We start from the raw sequence: 16,316 nt of genomic DNA on the forward strand, positions 1-16,316 counted from the left end.
AAGGTCATGGTGCCTATGGTACAAGGTATTGAAAACTTCCCAGGATCCTGTCTCTTTTGAGGTAATTTCTGCCTAGACAAGTCATCCAATTCTTTGGTGAGCAAAGGGGGTTCATCCTCCCAAGTCTCATTTCCAAATAACTTGTCATTTAGCTTCATGATTGCTCCAAGGTATTTAGCAACCTGCTCTTCAGTGACATACTCATCCTCTTCAGAGGAAGAATACTCATCAAAGCTCATGAATGGCAGAAGTAAGTCCAATGGAATCTCTATGGTCTCATTTTGAGCCTCAGATTCCCATGGTTCCTCATTGGGGAACTCATTGCAAGCCAGTGGGCGTCCATTGAGGTCTTCCTCAGTGGCGTTCACTGCCTCTTCCTCCTCTCCGAATTCGGCCATGTTGATGGCTTTGCACTCTCCTTTTGGATTTTCTTCTGTATTGCTTGGGAGAGTACTAGGAGGGAGTTCAGTAATTTTCTTGCTCAGCTGACCCACTTGTGCCTCCAAATTTCTAATGGAGGACCTTGTTTCAGTCATGAAACTTTGAGTGGTTTTGATTAGATCAGAGACCATGGTTGCTAAGTCAGAAGTGTTCTGCTTAGAACTCTCTATCTGTTGCTAAGAAGATGATGGAAAAGGCTTGCCATTGCTAAACCTGTTTCTTCCACCATTACTATTGTTGAAACCTTGTTGAGGTCTCTGTTGATCCTTCCATGAGAGATTTGGATGATTTCTCCATGAAGGATTATAGGTGTTTCCATAGGGTTCTCCCATGTAATTCACCTCTTCCATTGAAGGGTTATCAGGATCATAAGCGTCTTCTTCAGATGAAGCCTCCTTAGTACTACCTGGTGCATTTTGCATTCCAGACAGACTTTGAGAAATCATATTGACCTGTTGAGTCAATATTTTGTTCTGAGCCAATATGGCATTCAGAGTGTCAATCTCAAGAACTCCTTTCTTCTGACTAGTCCCATTGTTCACATGATTCCTTTCAGAAGTGTACATGAATTGGTTATCTGCAACCATTTCAATTAATTCTTGAGCTTCTGTAGGCGTCTTCTTCAGATGAAGAGATCCTCCAGCAGAGCTATCCAAAGACATCTTGGACAGTTCAGAAAGACCATCATAGAAAATACCTATGATGCTCCATTCAAAAAGCATATCAGTGGGACACTTTCTGATTAATTGTTTGTATCTTTCCCAAGCTTCATAGAGGGATTCTCCTTCCTTCTGTCTGAAGGTTTGGACTTCCACTCTAAGCTTACTCAATTTTTGAGGTGGAAAGAACTTTGCCAAGAAGGCATTTACTAGCTTTTCCCAAGAGTTCAGGTTTTCTTTAGGTTGTGAGTCCAACCATGTCCTAGCTCTGTCTCTTACAACAAAAGGGAAGAGCGTAAGTCTGTAGACCTCAGGGTCAACCTCATTAGTCTTGACAGTGTCACAGATTTGCAAGAACTCAGCTAAAAACTGATGAGGATCTTCCAATGGAAGTCCATGGAACTTGCAATTCTGTTGCATTAGAGAAACTAATTGAGGCTTAAGCTCAAAGTTGTTTGCTCCAATGGCAGGGATAGAGATGCTTCTCCCATAGAAGTCGGGAGTAGGTGCAGTAAAGTCACCCAGCACCTTCCTTGCATTGTTGGCATTGTTGTTGTTTTCGGCTGCCATGGGTTCTTTTTCCTTGAAGATTTCTGTTAGGTCCTCTACAGAGAGTTGTGCCTTAGCTTCTCTTAGCTTTCGCTTCAAGGTCCTTTCAGGTTCAGGATCAGCCTCAACAAGAATGCTTTTGTCTTTGCTCCTACTCATAAGAAAGAGAAGAGAACGAGATGTCAGAGTATAGAGATTCTTTGAGGTGTCAGAGGAAAAGAAAAGTAGAAGGCAGAAGTAGAAAATTTGAACTTATCAAAGAAGATGGAGTTCGAATTTTGCATTAAGGAATAGTGTTAGTCCATAAATAGAAGGATGTGAGAAGAAGGGAAGCAATTTTCGAAAATTGAGTTGAAGATTTTGAAAACATTTTGTAAAGACACTAATTGATTTTCGAAAATAAAAGTGGGAAAGAAGTAAAGTGATTTTTGAAAAAGATTTTGAAATTAGAAATTAAAAAGATATTATTGAAAACTATTTTGAAAAAGATGTGGTTAAGAAGATATGATTGGTTTTTAAAAGATGTGATTGAGAAGATATGATTTGAAAAACATTTTAAAAAGATTTGATTTTGAAAATTAATGACTTGGCTATCAGGAAAAGATATGATTCAAACATTAAACCTTTCTCAACAGAAAAGGCAACATACTTGAAATGTTGAATCAAATTATTAATTGATAGCAAGTATCTTTGAAAATAGAAAGAAATCAATTTTGAAAACATATGATTGAAAAGATATGATTTGAAAAAGATTTGATTTTGAAAAACTTTGAAAACTTGAAAAAAATCTGAATTAAAAACAGAATCTTCCCTCTTGTGCCATCCTGGCGTTAAACGCCCAAAATGGTGCACATTCTGGCGTTTAACGCCCAAAACTCTACCCTTTTGGGCGTTAAACGCCCAGCCAGGCACTCTGGCTGGCGTTTAAATGCCAGTTTGTCCTTCTTCACTGGGCGTTTTGAACGCCCAGCCTTTTCTGTGCAATTCCTCTGCTGTATGTTCTGAATCTTCAATTCTCTGTATTATTGACTTGAAAACACACAAATTACAAATATTTTTGGATTTTTTTAGTAATAAGGAATAATCAAAATGCAACTAAAATCAAATAACAATGCATGCAAGACACCAAACTTAGCAGTTTGTATACTACTGACACTAATGAGAATGCATATGAGACACATAAACACTCAAGTCAAGAGAATCCAAAGATCAGAGTAAAAAATCATCAAGAACAACTTGAAGATTAATGAAGACACATGCATGAGTACAAGAAGAACAAAAACATGCAGTTGACACCAAACTTAAAATGAGACTCTAGACTCAAACAGGAAATTTTTGGATTTTATGATTTTGTAATTTTTTTTATGCTTTTCAAAAATTAGGTGGAGAAGAAAATAAAGGTATCAAAATTCTTAATGAGAATTCCAGGAATCATGCAATGTTTAGTCTAAGACTCCGGTCCAGGAATTAAACATGGCTTTATAGCCAGTCAAGCTTTCAAAGAAAGCTTCGGTCCAAAACACTAGACATGGCCAATGGCCAGCCAAGCCTTAGCAGATCACTGCTCCAACAGCAAGATTGATAGAAATCAACAAGCTCTTGTGATGATAAGTTGAAACCTCGGTCCAATGAAATTAGACATGGCTTCACAGCCAGCCAGACTTCAACGGATCATCATGAAACTCTAGAATTCATTCTTAAGAACTCTGAAGAAAAAATACCTAATCTAAGCAACAAGATGAACCGTCAGTTGTCCATACTCGAACAATCCCCGGCAACGGCACCAAAAACTTGGTGCACGAAATTGTGATCAATACTTTTCACAAATCAAATAATCCCCGGTAATGAATCCAAAAACTTGGTGTTCAATACCATGGCATAAACACAACTTCGCACAACTAACCAGCAAGTGTACTGGGTCGTCCAAGTAATAAACCTTACGCGAGTAAGGGTCGATCCCACAGAGATTGTTGGTATGAAGCAAGCTATGGTCACCTTGTAAATCTTAGTCAGGCAGACTCAAATGGATATGGGTGATATACGAATAAAACATAAAGATAAAGATAGAGATACTTATGTAATTCATTGGTAGGAATTTCAGATAAGCGTATGAAGATGCTTGGTCCCTTCCGTCTCTTTGCTTTCCTACTGTCTTCATCCAATCCTTCTTACTCCTTTCCATGGCAAGCTTATGCAAGGGTTTCACCGTTGTCAGTGGCTACCTCCCATCCTCTCAGTGGAAATGTTCAACGCACCCTGTCACGGCACGGCTATCCATCTGTCGGTTCTCAATCAGGCCGGAATAGAATCCAGTGATTCTTTTGCGTCTGTCACTAACGCCCCACCCTCAGGAGTTTGAAGCTCGTCACAGTCATTCAATCATTGAATCCTACTCAGAATACCACAGATAAGGTTAGACCTTCCGGATTCTCTTGAATGCCGCCATCAGTTCTAGCCTATACCACGAAGACTCTGATCTCACGGAATGGCTGGCTCGGTTGTCAGGCGAGCGCTAGGTTGTCAGGCGATCAACCATGCGTCGTGTATCAGGAATCCAAGAGATATTCACCCAATCTAAGGTAGAACGGAGGTGGTTGTCAGGCACACGTTCATAGGTGAGAATGATGATGAGTGTCACGGATCATCACATTCATCAAGTTGAAGAACAAGTGATATCTTAGAACAAGAACAAGCGGAATTGAATAGAAAAACAATAGTAATTGCATTAATACTCGAGGTACAGCAGAGCTCCACACCTTAATCTATGGTGTGTAGAAACTCCACCGTTGAAAATACATAAGAACAAGGTCTAGGCATGGCTGAATGGCCAGCCTCCCAAAGAGGGTTCAATCATAAAAATATGATCAAAATCTCTCAAATGATCCAAAGATGAAAATACAATAGTAAAAGGTCCTACTTATAGAGAACTAGTAGCCTAGGGTGTACAGAGATGAGTAAATGACATAAAAATCCACTTCCGGGCCCACTTGGTGTGTGCTTGGGCTGAGCATTGAAGCATTTTTGTGTAGAGACTCTTCTTGGAGTTAAACGCCAGCTTTTATGCCAGTTTGGGCGTTTAACTCCCACTTTGGTGCCAGTTCCGGCGTTTAACGCTGGGAATTCTGAGGGTGACGTTGAACGCCGGTTTGGGCCATCAAATCTTGAGCAAAGTATAGACTATCATATATTGCTGGAAAGCCCAGGATGTATACTTTCCAACGCCGTTGAGAGCGCGCCAATTGGGGTTCTGTAGCTCCAGAAATTCCACTTCGAGTGCAGGGAGGTCAGAATCCAACAGCATCTGCAGTCCTTTTTAGTCTCTGAATCAGATTTTTGCTCAGGTCCCTCAATTTCAGCCAGAAAATACCTGATATCACAGAAAAACACACAAACTCATAATAAAGTCCAGAAAAGTGAATTTTAACTAAAAACGAATAAAAATATACTAAAAACTAACTCAAACATACTAAAAACATACTAAAAACAATGCCAAAAAGCGTAGAAATTATCCGCTCATCAAGTTTCTACACACCATAGATTAAGGTGTGGAGCTCTGCTGTACCTCGAGTATTAATGCAATTACTATTGTTCTTCTATTCAATTCCGCTTGTTCTTGTTCTAAGATATCACTTGTTCTTCAACTTGATGAATGTGATGATCCGTGACACTTATCATCATTCTCACCTATGAACGCGTGCCTGACAACCACCTCCGTTCTACCTTAGATTGGGTGGATATCTCTTGGATTCTTTAACCGGAATCTTCGTGGTATAAGCTAGAATTGATGGCAGCATTCAAGAGAATCCGGAAGGTCTAAACCTTGTCTGTGGTATTCTGAGTAGGATTCAATGATTGAATGACTGTGACAAGCTTCAAACTCCTGAAGGCTGGGCGTTAGTGACAGACGCAAAAGAATCACTGAATTCTATTCCAACCTGATTGAGAACCGACAGATGATTAGCCGTGCCGTGACAGGGTGTGTTGAACATTTTCACTGAGAGGATGGGAGGTAGCCACTGACAACGGTGAAACCCTACATACAGCTTGCCATGGAAAGGAGTAAAAAGGATTGGATGAAGACAGTAGGAAAGCAGAGAGACGGAAGGAATGCAGCATCTCCATACGCTTATCTGAAATTCCCACTAATGAATTGCATAAGTATCTCTATCTTTATCTTTATGTTTTATTCATCATTCATAACCATTTGAATTTGCCTGACTAAGATTTACAAGGTGACCATAGCTTGCTTCATACCAACAATCTCTGTGGGATCGACCCTTACTCGCGTAAGGTTTATTACTTGGACGACCCAGTACACTTGCTAGTTAGTTGTGCGAAGTTGTGATAAAGAGTTGAGATTACAATTGTGCGTACCATGTTGATGGCGCCATTGATGATCACAATTTCGTGCACCAAGTTTTTGGCGCCGTTGCCGGGGATTGTTCGAGTTTTCAGCAAGCTTTTGGTCCGGTAACATCAGTGCCAAATTTCTGATCCGGCAACAGCACCAAGTTTTTGGCGCCGTTGCCGGGGATTGTTGAGTTTGGACAACTGACAGTTCATCTTGTTGCTTAGATTAGGTATTTTTCTTTAGAGTTCTTAAGACTGAATTCTAGTGTTTCAGGGTGATGTTCTTATCATTACCAAAGCTGATTGATTCTCATCAATTTAGCTCTTGAATGTAATGTCCTGCTGAAGCTTGGCTAGCCATGTCTAATTCCTTTAGACTAAAGCTTTAGACTAACATTGCATGATTCCTGGAATTCTCATTAAGAATTTTGATATCTTTATTTTCTTTTCCACTTAATTTTCGAAAAAGCACAAAAAAATTACAAAATCATAAAATCCAAAAATTTCTTGTTTGAGTTTAGTGTTTCATTTTAAGTTTGGTGTCAATTGCATGTTTTTGTTCTTCTTGCATTCATGTGTCTTAAGTGATCTTCAAGATGTTCTTGATGATTTACTTACTCTGATCTTTAAATTCTCTTGTCTTGAGTGTTTTGTTGTTTATCATATGCACTCTCAACTTGTTAGTGGCAGTAGTATACAAACTGCTAAGTTTGGTGTCTTGCATGCACTGTTTATTTGATTTTAGTTGCATTTTGATTATTCCTCATTATTAAAAATCCAAAAATATTTTTAACTTGTGTCTTTTCAAGTCAATAATACAGAGAATTGAAGATTCAGAACATACAGCAGAGGAATTACACAGAAAAAGCTGGGCGTTCAAAACGCCCAATGAAGAAGGCAAACTGGCGTTTAAACGCCAGCCAAGGTGCCTGGCTGGGCGTTTAACACCCAAAAGGGTAGTATTTTGGGCGTTAAATGCCAGAATGTGCACCATTCTGGGTGTTTAACGCCAGGATGGCACAAGAGGGAAGATTCTGTTTTTAATTCAGATTTTTTTCAAGTTTTCAAAATTTTTCAAAATCAAATCTTTTTCAAATCAAGTCTTTTCAATCAAATCTTTTTCAAAATCAATTTCATTCTATTTTCAAAAATACTTGCTATCAATTAATGATTTGATTCAACATTTCAAGTATGTTGCCTTTTCTGTTGAGAAAGGTTTAATGTTTGAATCATATCTTTTCTTGTTAGCCAAGACATTAATTTTCAAAATCAAATCTTTTTAAATTGTTTTTCAAATCATATCTTCTCAATCACATCTTTTTAAAACCATAACTTCTCAATCATATCTTCTTAACCATATCTTTTTCAAAATAGTTTTCAATCAAATCTTTTTTATTTCTAATTTCAAAATCTTTTTCAAAAATCACTTGATTTCTTTCCCACTCTTGGTTTTCGAAAATCAATTAGTGTTTTTCAAAATCTTTTACTTAATTTTCGAAAATTACTTCCCCTCTTCTCACATCCTTCTATTTATCAACTAACACTATTCCTCAATGAACAATTCGAACTCCATCTCTCTTGATAAGTTCGAATTCTTCTACTTCTGCCTTCTATTTTTCTTTTCCTCTGACACCTCAAGGAATCTCTATACTGTGATGTAGAGGATTCCATATTTTCTTGTTTTCTTCTCTTTCATATGAGCAGGAGCAAAGACAAAAGCATTCTTGTTGAGGCTGACCCTGAACCTGAAAGAACCTTGAAGCGAAAGCTAAGAGAAGCTAAAGCACAACTCTCTGTAGAGGACCTAACAGAAATCTTCAAAGAATAAGAAAACATGGCAGCCAAAAACAACAATAATGCCAACAATGCAAGGAAGGTGCTGGGTGACTTTACTGCACCTACTCCCGACTTCTATGGGAGAAGCATCTCTATTCCTGCCATTAGAGCAAACAACTTTGAGCTTAAGCCTCAATTAGTTTCTCTAATGCAACAGAATTGCAAGTTCCATGGACTTCCATTGGAAGATCCTCATCAGTTTTTAGCTGAATTCTTGCAAATCTGTGACACTGTCAAGACTAATGGGGTTGACCCTGAGGTCTACAGACTTATGCTATTCCCTTTTGCTGTAAGAGACAGAGCTAGAATATGGTTGGACTTACAACCTAAAGAAAGCCTGAACTCTTGGGAAAAGCTAGTCAATGCCTTCTTGGCAAAGTTCTTTCCACCTCAAAATTGAGTAAGCTTAGAGTGGAAGTCCAAACCTTCAGACAGAAGGAAGGAGAATCCCTCTATGAAGCTTGGGAAAGATACAAACAATTAGTCTGAAAGTGTCCCTCTGACATGCTTTCTGAATGGAGCATCATAGGTATTTTCTATGATGGTCTGTCTGAACTGTCCAAGATGTCTTTGGATAGCTCTGCTGGAGGATCTCTTCATCTGAAGAAGACGCCTACAGAAGCTCAAAAACTAATTGAATTGGTTGCAAATAACCAATTCATGTACACTTCTGAAAGGAATCTTGTGAACAATGGGGCTAATCAGAAGAAAGGAGTTCTTGAGATTGATACTCTGAATGCCATATTGGCTCAGAACAAAATATTGACTCAGCAAGTCAATATGATTTCTCAAAATCTGTCTGGAATGCAAAATGCACCAGGCAGTACTAAGGACGCTTCATCTGAAGAAGAAGCTTATGATCCTGAGAACCCTTCAATGGAAGAGGTGAATTACATGGGAGAACCCTATGGAAACACCTATAATCCTTCATGGAGAAATCATCCAAATCTCTCATGGAAGGATCAACAGAGACCTCAACAAGGTTTCAATAATGGTGGAAGAAACAGGTTTAGCAATGGCAAGCCTTTTCCATCATCTTCTCAGCAACAGACAGAGAATTCTAAGCAGAGCCACTCTGACTTAGCAACCATGGTCTCTGATCTAATCAAAACCACTCAAAGTTTCATGACTGAAACAAGGTCCTCCATTAGAAACTTGGAGGCACAAGTGGGTCAGCTGAGCAAGAAAATTACTGAACTCCCTCCTAATACTCTTCCAAGCAATACAGAAGAAAATCCAAAAGGAGAGTGCAAGGCCATCAACATGGCCGAATTTGGAGAGGAAGGAGAGGCAGTGAACACCACTGAGGAAGAACTCAATGGACGTCCACTGGCCTCCAATGAGTTCCCTAATGAGGAACCATGGGAATCTGAGGCTACCACTGAGACCATAGAGATTCCATTGAATTTACTTCTGCCATTCATGAGCTCTGATGAGTATTCTTCCTCTGAAGAGGATGAGTATGTCACTGAAGAGCAAGTTGCTAAATACCTTGGAGCAATTGATGTTGAGGAGGGTGTACAACCTCCAAGGCATATCATGGTTGAAGACTTTGAAAGGGATGATCAAGAGATGGATTCAATCTTTGATGAATCCTCATCTACATTTGAATCCTCTCTAAGCTTAATTAGCTCACTTAAATATGCTTTACTTGAGACAGATGGTCAGCTTAGAGCTCTTTGTGGCTATAAGAGCAAGCGGGAAATGGTTAGTGGGAAGAGTTGTCCTGTAAGGTTCAATATGGTTGCATGCTCCAAATTGAAGTGTAAGGATTGGTGTAGAGCTCAACTGAATGGGTCTAAAAGGTTGTTTGGATGTCTCTGTGAGAATTCAAATTGCGAGCCACCCAGAGGGAACAATGGTGACCCACAAGAAGACGGGTGTAAAGGCAAGGTTTGGGACCCCAGAATTTATTCCAACAATAAACACTTTTGGGGCCTTGTCACTTACTTTAGATTGCTTGACGGCTGTATGCGCCTAGTTTGGGATCCCAGAGGATATTGGAATTACAAACATTGGTGGGGATTCAAGGATCAGTACAAGCACAAGCCACAATGACAAGGAGCTCACCAAATGTCCAACTTAAGGACTTTAACTAAAGTGCTAGGTGGAAGACAACCCAACATGGTATGATCGTTCCTTTTTCAATTTCAGTTTTTATTTCGTTTTGTTTGTTTTTAAGTTTTATTTTATTTTATTCTATTTTATTGAACCTGGAATTATTCATAACATCCATATCAGCATTGCATTCTGCATACTACATACAAAAAAATTCGCACATGACGCGTCAGCGTCGGAGAATTAGCGATAAAAAGGAATTGAACAAAAAGTCACGCGGGCGTGTGGTTGGAGGCAAGCCTTAGGCACCAACGCGTCCATGCGAATGCGTCAACCCTGACGCGTCCGCATCGTTTGCAAATCCAACCCTCAAATGCGCGTCACCCACGCGCACGCGTGACCCCGCAAAATCAATGTAAATGGGTGCATGGCAGAGAGTTAAGATGGAGTGGCGTTGAAATGGTGCTAGAAGCACAAAGTCCCATCGCGCGAACGCGTACCCCACGCGTCCGCGTCGTTTTGCAAATATGGCCATTCATGCGATCGCGACACCCACGCGAACGCGTCACCCAAAATTTTGGCAATAAGAGTTTAAAATAGAGAGTTTCGTGTACGCGAGGCTGCTCTCGCGCCACTAGTGCAAATCAAATCACACGTTCGCGTGACCGATGCGTTCGCGTCACTTGAAAATATCGCCACTCACGCGAACGCGTGCTCCACGTGTCCGCGTCACATACGACGCACGGTTTTACTACATCAGCGCCAGATATCTTATCTTTTCCCCAATCCTATTTCTCTCTTCTCCCTTTTTAATTCTCTCTTATTCCTTCTTTCTCCCTTATCCTTTCTCATCTTCTACTTCTTTATCTTTTAAATTCTCAACCTTCTTCACTTTCATTCTATTTTATTTAATTTATTTGCATACTTTCATCCATTGCATTTTAATTTTGTGCATATTTTTATTTTCTTTTCTAAATTTATTATTTTTCCATTGGTGTTAAATATTTTTATTCAACTCTTGCACCTTTTCTTGTATTATTCCAGTGCTTCATGACTTGTTTTATTCTGATTGGGTATTATTATTCATAAGTCGATGCTAATTTTTATAATACTAGTGTTCCTTTTGCATTGACATGAACTTATACTATCTTGCATTACCCACACTCTCTTCCCCTTATTATTTGGTATTACCCACTCATAATTTTATTTGTTTTCTATCTTTGTTTTTGGGTTACCTTTCTTCCTTTTTCTCTTCTTTCAGGATGGCCACCGAAGAAGGGAAAAGGAAAGCTTCTCAAAGGGGAAATAGACAAGTCCATCTGCACAATCTCTAGAGAAAAGCATCAGTTGTAGCAGCCCGTCCACCTACACATCTTCGCATGCACTGAGGACGGTGCAATCTTTAAGTGTGGGGAGCTCGATACCGATCTCCATGGGTTAATTATTCTCTTCTCAACACCAATGTCTTATTTTCTTTATTAGTTCATTGTTGCATTGCATAATAGATTGCATGTGTAGTTGATTGTTTGCATTTAAGTACTACTTAGTTGAAAAATAATAGGTTTCTTTCTAGGACCCTATTTTTGAAAAATTTCACTAATTTAAATTAAAAAATTTAAATTTTATATGTGTTAAATTTGTTTGAAGTTGTATTTGGAACATGTTTTTTTTGAGCCAAAGAACACACAACTTGTGAGATTTTGATCTTATTTATATGGTTACATTATTTAACAATAAATATTTTATTCTTTTGTGTTTTCTTCTCTATGATTGCAATCTTTACTTTGTTCCATTCTATATGTCCACTATTTAGTGTGTTTACATGCTTGCATATGATTGAGGCCATCATTTGATTATTAACTCACTTATCCCTAAAAAGCCTACCCTTTCAATCACCTTTGTTAGCCACGTTTAGCCTTTTATCCATATTTGATTAATATTTTACCACATCACTAGCCTTAAGCAGAAAAACAATTAATTACCTCAAATTGAATCTTTGGTTAGCTTAAGATAGAGATTGTGCATCAACTAAGTGTAGAGAAACTGTGGAAACATGGGTTAATAAGGGAATGTATCATGTTTCTAATTTATTTGAATATTGGGAATTTGAGAACCAACTCATGAAAAACCAAAATAATTAAATAATGGAAAATCCATGTGCATTGATAAGTTATGTTTATTTCTCTACACAAAATAAAAATCCAAAAATATTCAATAAATAAGTAAATAAATAAAGGGACAAAAATACCCCAATGTTAAGCTTTAATAGAAAGATCAATGCACATGTGACAAAGAAATATCAAAATTTTGGTACATGAGTATGTGATACAAAAGTGGTAATTATGGGTAGCTAGGTGTGATTTTTAGAATTATATAGAGTATGTGTGTGTGTTAGGTAAGAGCTTAGGTTAGTCAAAGATTCATATTATAGCTCACTTGGCCATACATATATCCTCACCCTTACTTTAGCCTCATTACAACCCTAAAATGACCTCATGACGTTTGCATTGGTATACTAAATATTTGTTGATTGGTTAGATGAAGAATAAAGTTTAGAAAGCCTGATTAGAGAAGAATAGAGTGATTGACCCTAGACACTTTCTTGCATTTAGTTCCATTGCTTCTGCTGCTTCCTTAATTGTGTCACATCCTCTCTCAAATGGTTAATGTCTCCTTGCATTTGCTGAATATTTCCTTGCATCTCCTCCCAGTTGAAACCTTCAAGGAATTGTGGAATTGGTGCTGGAAGTGGTAGATATGATGGTTGAACAAAAGCTTCTTCATGTTATGGTGGCCCTTGTGGTTCTTGCACGTGAGCCCTTTATCCTCTGGCTCTCTGTTGTAGTGGATTGATGGCCACCACTCTCTCCATCTTCTTGGCGGTGATTGGTTTGTCTTGATCCACCAAAATGTTATCAATCACTTTTTCTACCCCTGCTTCATCACAAAGCCTCTGAATGATGCTTGGAAAGGCAAGTCTTATGCTATCCTTGGTGCTTTTCAGCACTCTATGAATATTGTTTGCAATCATCTCCCCCACATTGACATTTTTCCCTTTCATGATGCTGTAGATGAGTACAGCTCTTTCCAAAGTGACCTCCGAAGTGTTGGAAGTGGGGTTGAGGGATCTCCTCACAAAGTCTAACCACCCTCTAGCTTGAGGGCACAAGTCTCTTCTCCTCAGCTGGTTTGGTCTCCCATCCTTGTCATTGATCCATTGAACATTGATAACACATATCTTATTTAGGATTTCCCCAAATCCCGGATCAAGTTGCTTCACCCTTTCGTCATAGCTCCAGATGAAACTTGTGCACTTCACCATCAGCATTCTATCTATGTTGGAGGGGCTGTAGTTGATGCTCTTCCCCCTCACATAGCTTTGATAATCATAGGGCTACACGGGCTGAGGCACGGCATTAGCGTAGAATTCCCTTACCAATCTTTCCACCACCTTCTTTGGTGAGTTGCACAAGAGTGCCCAGCCTCTACTGTTGATCACAATATTGATTTCTCTATGATCATTCCTCCCTAGTTTGAATCCAACCTCAGGAATGATTTACCTCTCTCTCACCCACCCATAAATCTGGTTTTGGTGGAAGAGTGGGAGGAACTTGAACTCATTATAGCTTGATAAGCCAGAGCCAGTTTCCTTGGTCTTTTTTTTGTTTGATCCGGAGGCTTTTGGTGGTTGTATTTAGATGAGAAGAGAGGGTTTGAAAGATTGATGGAGAGTGGTTGAAAGAGGAGAAAGAAAGAAGCAAAGCAAAGGTTTGCTCCAACATCAAACTTAGGACTTGATTGTCCCAATCAAGAAGGCAAGAAAGAGAGAGAAAGAGAGGAAGCAAAAAGTGCAAAAGGGGGTTTTGTTTGTGAGTAGTAAGGGTTGTAGTGTGGAAAAAGATGGAAAGGTGAGTGAGATTTATAGGGGTGAGAAGAGAGGTCTGGAAGGTGGGAATTGGAATAAAAAATTGAATGTTTTCCCACTTGGGAATGACGCCTAGCGTGGAAAGAGGCGCCAACCCTTATCTCTTCAGCTTTCTTCAGGTGTTTGAGTTTAATAAACCCCATTTTTAGGGTTTATCTTGTGTTGAATTTAGAGGATTTTATCAACTTTTCCCACGTTTATTTACTAAAATAGCATGGTTTTGTAAATTCTCCTTTATTTGTGCTTAAGTGTGAAAGCATGCTTTTTAGGTGTTAAAATAGCTAAATTTAATTCACCTTGATTCCATTCGATGCCTTGATATGTTTGTTAAGTGATTTCAGGTTTAGAAGGCAAATAGTAGATTGAGGGAATAAAGAAATAGCATGTAAAAATGGAGAACTCACGAAGAAATGAAGGAATTGCTAAGTTGTCAATCCTGACCTCTTCATACTAAATCGATCATAACTTGAGCTATAGACGTCCAAATGAGGCAGTTTCTATTGCGTTGGAAAGCAAACATCTGGGGCTTCAAAATGATATAAAATTTGACATAGTTGCCTAGCGTTTAAGTGATGCGCATGCGTCGCCCATGCGTGCACGTTGCAAGATCAACATGGGACATTTTTAGCAACTCGTGGCCAGCGATTTCTAGCTCATTTTGGGCCCAATCTAACTCATTTTTTATGCTATTGAACCTAAGGATTGAAGGATGATGAACCAAGTAGTGATAGTTTTAGTTTTATGATTTTTGAGATGTAGAATTCTAGAGAGAGACTCTCTCCTCTTTCTAGATTTTAGGGTTCTCATCAACATTTCTTCTTAGATCTAGATTTCAATCTTCCTTCAATTTAGTTTTCCTTTACATTTTTATTGTTCTAGCACTTTAGTATTTTACTTCTTTTGTTAATTCCTTCATTTTGTCAATTTTAGTTTATGAACATTTTTTCGGTTTCCATTTCCTTTTAATGCAATTTATGATTTCCATGTCTTTTTATATTTGCTTTAGTTTCCTATTGTTGATCTCTTGCCTTTGTGGTACACGAAATTGTGATACACAATGGCGCCAACAACTTGGTACACACAATTGTAATCTCAACTCTTTTTCATAACTTTGCATAACTAACCAGCAAGTGCACTGGGTCGTCTAAGTAATAAACCTTATGTGAGTAAGGGTCGATCCCACAGAGATTATCGGCTTGAAGCAAGCTATGGTCACCTTGTAAATCTTAGTCAGGAAGATTCAAATGGTTATGAAGTTTTAATAATTAAAATGATAAATAAAACATAAAGTAAAGATAGAGATACTTATGTAATTCATTGGTGAGAATTTTAGATAAGTGCATAGAGATGCTTTGTTCCTGTTGAATCTCTGCTTTCCTACGGCCTTCATCCAATCCTTCATTCTCCTTTTCCTGGCAAGCTGTATGTTGGGTTTCACCGGCATCAATGGCTACCTCCCGTTCTCTCAGTGAAAATGGTCCAAATGTGCTGTCACCACATGGCTAATCATTTGTCCGTTCTCGATCATGTTGGAATAGAATCTAGTGATCCTTTTGCGTCTGTCACTACGCCCAACACTCGCGAGTTTGAAGCTCGTCACAGTCATCCCTTCCCAGATCCTACTCGGAATACCACAGACAAGGTTTAGACTTTCCAGATCTCAGGAATGGCCGCCAATAATTCTAGCTTATACCACGAAGACTCTGATCTTTCGAAATGGAGGCTAAGAGATACACGCTCGATCTAAGGTAGAATGGAAGTGGTTGTCAGGCACGCGTTCATAGGTTGAGAATAGTGATGAGTGTCACGGATCATCACATTCATCATGTTGAAGTGCAGCGAATATCTTAGAATAAGAATAAGCATGAATTGAATAGAAAACATTAGTAATTGCATTAGTACTTGAGGAACAGCAGAGCTCCACACCCTTAATCTATGGTGTGTAGAAACTCCACCGTTAAAAATACATAAGAACAAGGTCTAGGCATGGCCGAATGGCCAGCCTCCCCAATGTCTAAGGAAAACGTTCCATAGATGTCTAATTCCAAAGATGAAAATACAATGGTAAAAGGTCCAATTTATAATGAAACTAGCTACTAGGGTTTACAGAAATAGGTAAATGATGCAGAAATCCACTTCCGGGCCCACTTGGTGCGTGCTTGGGCTGAGCATTAAGCTTTACACATGTAGAGGCTTCTCTTGGAGTTAAACGCCAGTTTTTATGCCAGTTTGGGCGTTTAACTCTAACTTGTAACCTGTTTCTGGCGTTTAACTTCAGAATAGGGCAGAGAATGAGCGTTTGAAGGCTAGTTTGTGTCGTCAAAACTCGAGCAAAGTATAGACTATTATATATTGCTGGAAATCCCTGGATGTCTACTTTCCAACTCAATTAAGAGTGTGCCATTTGGAGTTCTGTAGCTTCAGAAAATCCACTTCGGGTGCAGGGAGGTCAAAATCCAACAGCATCTGCAGTCCTTTGTCAGCCTCTGAATCAGATT

The 16,316-nt window shown here is 38.9% G+C and overlaps 1 non-coding gene across 1 annotated transcript; it reads left to right on the top strand.

Annotated features, from left to right (window-relative positions):
• The first annotated feature begins 1,157 nt into the window (after positions 1 to 1,157).
• LOC112718797 (small nucleolar RNA R71) lies at positions 1,158 to 1,265 on the top strand. Its single transcript, XR_003161124.1, has one exon. It is a non-coding gene; the product is annotated as a small nucleolar RNA R71 (small nucleolar RNA).
• Positions 1,266 to 16,316: the final 15,051 nt, after the last annotated feature.

This window comes from Arachis hypogaea, chromosome 10 (genome assembly GCF_003086295.3).
Source record: "Arachis hypogaea cultivar Tifrunner chromosome 10, arahy.Tifrunner.gnm2.J5K5, whole genome shotgun sequence".
Taxonomy (NCBI): domain Eukaryota; kingdom Viridiplantae; phylum Streptophyta; class Magnoliopsida; order Fabales; family Fabaceae; genus Arachis; species Arachis hypogaea.